Genomic DNA, 6,000 nt, shown 5'->3' with positions numbered 1-6,000 from the left:
TACGCGCGCATAGCCATTTCAGCTCCCTTCACGTCGTCTTGAACACAGGCCATATGCAGTCAAAGTAGCTCTAGCCAGTGAGCTTCAGCCAGCCTTTACAAGTGTGTGTGTTGCTTGGGAAAATTAAGTTACAACCAACTTTTTATGATGATGTTATTGACCAGTTCATAAAGAAGAACCGTAGGGTAGAATTTGTATCCAAGTAGCTAATGTAGATGATGTTAAACTTTCATATGATTAATGATTTTAATGATGCTTGTATAAATATTACAATCTAAGTGTTAATTATTTAAAGTGTAAGTTTTTATTTTGAATACTTAATAGTATTTGGAGAAGAAGAAGAAGAAGAAGACAGGAATCATTTGGCATTTCCTTCATTTGATTACATGTAGTTTCCTTCATTTCAACTGCAAAGAATGCTTCCAAACAGAGGACATTTACAATGCACTTGACAACAAATCGCGCGTTTCGGATAGAAACGTTATAAACGGACACAAGTCATCATCAGAAAATGAACTGCGATGGGAAGGACAGAAATGTTTACTCATTTGAAAAGTCTACCAGTCAATATTACACCTAAATATTACTTGCTGTCAAGATCATCGTCTGGACTACGCTACACCACTCTTACGTTCTCCCATTATATGACAAACTTGCAATTAGTGTTGGAATTTTTAGTATGAGCATGTTTATTACCCCATGTTAAGCATGGGGTAATAAACATGCTCATACTTTTTGCAGGATCCTTTTTGCAAAAGGATCCTGCCAAGAGAATTTCTGCTTCAGATGTCCTGGATCATCATTTCTTCTGCAGCCTAAAGAAAGGTATCTATTATTTTATGGTAATTTATTTCCACACACCATTCTTAAAAGACTTAGGGGTATATGTGGAATGGCTATTATACTGCACATTCCATGTAGTATAATAACCACTTATATGATACGGGCGGAATTATTTATTTTATTTTATTTTTATTTTTAGATGTCTAAATAGGGTAGTTAAATTTTCACGTATTTTTTATTTCATTATTTTTTCTTTCTTTTTTTCTGCAGATAATATAATCTGTAAGGGTCACATGATTCATTACAGTTTTACGTCATTAGCAACCCACTACTGTTCATCATTTTATCTTAATAATTGCAAAATGTTCATTTTATTAAAAATAGTTTTGAAGATTTTGAAATATCGCAGTTTTAAGACATAGAATTATAATGTTAATAATATGCATTGGCTTCTTTTAGCGAATACCACTTCTAGTGGAAAATCTTTAAAAAGTAAGTAAGGAAGTTAGTGCAAAGAGTAAATCCCTATTATCACTGTGCTCACAAAAAGAATTAGACAAAACACAGGACCATATTGATAAAAGTGACATATTTGGACTCGGGTTCGACATTTATAATTTGTTTAATAATTAACATTAATTTTAGTATTTGTTATTTTGATTTATTTTTAGAATTTGGGTTATTTGGAATATTTATTTAGAATTTGATTAAGATGTTATTTATTAATATTTAATTAATTTTGTTATTTACGATTTATATTCATTTGTTATTCAATTTTATTTTTTTCATGCTGTTCCTTTTATTTATAATTCGTTCTTATTACATATAATTTCTCTTTTTAATGTTATATGTTTTAGTATTATAATTATATTTGTTTTCTATTTATTTCTTTTAAATCTCACTCACATTTAAATCTCACTCACAATATCAGTCTGTCATGGATCCCTGATATTATTTTTACAACAACCTAATGCCGGCAAAAGGTTGGTCGATTGGTAGAGCCTCTGCTACTAATAGCTCAGTTAAGTAAGTTAGAGCGCGGTTAGTAGTTGGAAGGGATCCAATCGTTCGATGCTGTGGGCACACTCTCCCTCGATGAGTCTTTGGACTCCCTGGAGGTGTGAAATAATAATAATCATTCAAAGAAAATAATCATATATGAGTTCGAGTTGGAAGAGGAAAACGTGTTTTTTTAACAGAGCCAAAGGGATTAATTTAAGAGCATGTTGCCACTATCTAAATATTAATAAAGTCTTATTATCATCTAGAACAGAGTTTAGATTTCATTTTTATCACGTTAAGAAAACGATAATAATTTTAATACCGAAGTGCCAGTGTGACATTGCACCTTATAATTTTACAGAGTTCAGCACTAAGTGCTGCATTTCCTACATTGGATTTCAATTAAAATTTTTAATAATACTTTTTTGCCTTTATATTATGTATTTACAACACATGTTCTTCTAATATTAACAATGAAGATTATTCAGAATTTTTTGTATATTTTTTATTTATTTATCAAAAAAAATCAACTAACGCCTTTTATTCCCTAATAGGGAGTAGGCGAGGCCTTTATACCCTATCTAGCTTTTGAAGACTGAGTGGGCAGTTCAATCTCCACCGGTAGCCAATCAGAGATAGCTGGCGCATGTCTATCACTAATTATAGCAGCCGCCGATGAAGAGGCTGGCAAACAGGTGCTGCCATCTCTTGGTACCTAACGGTAACAAGATATGTCACTGTCTGAAATAATGTGGGTACTACGGTCGATTTTCTTGAGTTTACGGGACGAAAAACCCGAGTTTCCGGGAGGAAAAACCCGCTTGCCTGTGCCAGAGATCGACTAACTCGAAGATAGGCTTAGAAAAAGTTCCTCCAGTCAGCGACTAGACTAGAACCTAGGTCTAAATTCAAGCAGCCATATTTATTTTTTTAAAGTTTGAGAAAGAGTGATTATACATACAAATTTCTGCATTTGCTTATAAGGATTACTTGTAGATGAGTGAGGCAAGTTAATCCCACCTACTTCGAAGCTTGGGTTAGCTTTTATGAAGAGAGTGGGATTTAGTCTTCACTATTTGTGTTGTTGCTACTGTTTATGTATGGGATGTAGGCATCGGCTAGTGATCTATGATGTGTATATCAGTGTTAATGGTTTCTTAACTTTGTTGGTATATTTTCCAGAGTTCGTGTTTTAATGTTCTGTAGTTATCTACGTGTTTTAACTTTCTTGGTAGGTTGTTGAATTGCGTGGGTATCTGATGTGATCTCACAAAAGAACCGTATGAGTTGTTGAAGGGTGTGGGGATGTAGAGAGTTGTTGTAGGTCGTGTTACACGATATGTATCTCTGTTGTTTTGATAGGTGATGTTGAAGTAATTCCTTGTTAATGCCATGTAGTGTTTCAGGTTTTTGATGCTCCGAATTCTGTGTATCGCCATGTGCTTGTCGGATATTGGTTGTTGCGTGTAAGGTGTCCAGATCACTATTGACACGATTTTCCTGTAGTGTTTCTAATTTTGTTAGGTGGCTGTTTGATGTATTTGCATAGACTGTTATTCCGTATCTGAGTAGGGATTCGCAGATACCGTGATATAGGAGTTTTTTTATGTTGGGTGGAATAATGTCTTTAACTTGGAAGAGTTTTGCTGCGATGATCCTGAGTTTGGTGTGTAGGTATTCGATGTGTTTTGTCCATTTAAGGTGGGAATCTATATAGAGACCGAAGTATTTTGCGTGTGTTACAGGTTTGATTTTGGAACATTGGCAGGTATTTTTGTTGTTAATGCAGCGGTATGTGTGACAATGTATCGGTAGTGATGCGGGGCGTATGATTCTTGGGTTGTGTATTATCAACATCTGTGTTTTGGTGCCGTTGATTAGAATTGCGTTTTGGTGGAAGTATGTTGTGATTTCGTTTAGGTCTTGTTGTGCTTTGCAGAGAGGCTGTGTTAATGTCTGTGTGGATTGCTAGTAGTGCAGTGTCATCTGCGTATTGAAATATTTGACTTCTTATGGATATGTTATGAACATTGTTAATGTATATGTTGAATAGAGTGGGTGATAATATGGCACCTTAAGGTACACCGTGTTTTACTTGTATACTCCGACTGTGACATGTACCTATTTTTGTTACTTGTGTTCTGTTTGAGAGGTAGTTCTTGAACCATGTATGCAGTGTTCCTCTTATACCTATTGAGTATAGTTTGGTGAGTAGCATGTCATGTTCAAGTGTGTCAAATGCTTTGGTTAGGTCCAGCAATATAAGAACGGCGTACTTGTTTTTGTCGAGAGCTTTGTTTATTGTGTAGGCGATGTCTTCTAATAAAGTAATGGTGCTTTTTGTTTTCTGAAAGCCGAATTGGTTTTGTGAGATGATGTTGTACTTCTGTAAATAGTTCTGTAGTCTGGTGTGTGTTATTTTTTCTAGAATTTTTGAGATGACTGGCAGGGTAGCTATTGGTCTGTAGTTCTGAGTATCGTTTCTTTTGCCGTGTTTGCATATTGGCGGTAATTACTGCAGTTTTTAGTTGTTGTGGAATAATGCCTGTGTCGAATATTATGTTCACAAGTTTCAAAAGTATTGGATTTATTTGTTCAAAGTGTGTTATAAGGTCTGTGAGTCTTATTTTGTCTATTCCTGGATTGTTCTTTGATTTTAGTTGTAGGATTGCTTCTTTCAGTTCCTGTTTTGTTACGGGTGGAAAATACATCGTTTGTTGTTGACTTTGTGTCGGTAGTTTTTTGTTGTACGTTTGCAGATTGTCTTTTTTGAGTTGTGTGATGTTGTTTGTGAAAGCATGGTTGAATGAGTCTGCTAGTTCCTCTTGGTTTGTGTCCTGACTGAAGCTTTTTGTAATAAAATCTTGTCCTGAAGTTTTCTTTTTTCGGGTTACTAATTCGTTGAGTGTAGCCAATGTTTGCTTCATGTTGTCGTTATATTCCATGAATTTTTGGAAGTAGTAGCGTCTTTTTTCCCTACGAATTTTTGTTGTTAGTTTATTTCTTGTGTTTATATATATAATAATATTATATATTATATATAATAATTATATAATAATAATAAGAAGAAGAAGACGAAGAAGAAGAAAAAACCCTGCTCTTCCCCGTATGAGATCTAACTCACCTTTAATTGAAAACAAAAAAAAAAATTAAAATTTCTCTTGTTATGACGAAAATCGAACTTAGGCCTAATCAGATTGCAGTGGCGTTTTTCAATTTCCCTACAGAGGCAATTCTTAGTATCGTATGCGTGTATAAATACAGAACAAAATGATGTATTATTACTTATACTGTCTTATTGCAAATTAATCACCAGCTGTTCATAATGTCATATTTTGTACGCGCTTCAAGAATTAGTCGTTCCGATCAATATCAAATAGCCTAGGTCTTGTAAAATGCTTTTTAAAACAAATTTAAATATAATAATCTATGGAATGAAACCTTGAGACATTTAGCATGTACAAATAATTATGAAACATTCCCTTTTCCTTTCCTAAAATAATAAAGCTTATTAGTGTATTCCAGCGATTTTCAACCGGTGTGCCGCGAGATTTATGAAAACAAATTAATTGAAAGAAATAATGTAGTAATTTGCGCATTTATTTATTAGTGTCTGGTCTTCCCTCATTGTGTGTGTGTAAATCAATCAAAATTATGCCTATTTTTTGCCTGATCATCAAAAAAATTAAAAGAATATATTTTTAGTGTGCCGCAGAATTTTAATAATTAGTCTAGGTGTGCGGTGTTATGAAAAAGGTTGAAAATCACTGATGTAGTCTAATTAATTTAAAGTACTGTGCTTCGTAGACCATACGACCTGATTTCTTATCTACTCTATAATATAAAATGATAAGCCTTTTTTAGTAACGTGCCAAGAAATTGACTCTTCTTGGCACATGGCCAGCCGACTATTTCGCATCTGTCGGACAGTACTAATTGCCTACTGTTGACCGAAGCATTACCTATAACATAAACAGTCGATTAACGCATATTTCATATATTTTATATAGTATGTATATAAAAAAGGAAATTAAATGACTTTATACCGAGAAGGACAAATTTATTGTTAAGATACAACTAGTTTCGTTGAAATACAACTTCTTCAGGTATCATTGGCGAAGAGTAAAATAAAAATAACAGACACATGAAAAAATACATTAACAGATCTAGTATAAAACAAGTACATTTAAAAGGAATGCGTGCTAGAGTTCCAAC

Source organism: Typopeltis vanoorti, chromosome 26 (genome assembly GCF_054136105.1).
Source record: "Typopeltis vanoorti isolate ZY-2024b chromosome 26, IOZ_Tvanoo_1.0, whole genome shotgun sequence".
NCBI lineage: Eukaryota > Metazoa > Arthropoda > Arachnida > Uropygi > Thelyphonidae > Typopeltis > Typopeltis vanoorti.
Note: the sequence above shows the minus strand (reverse complement) of the source record.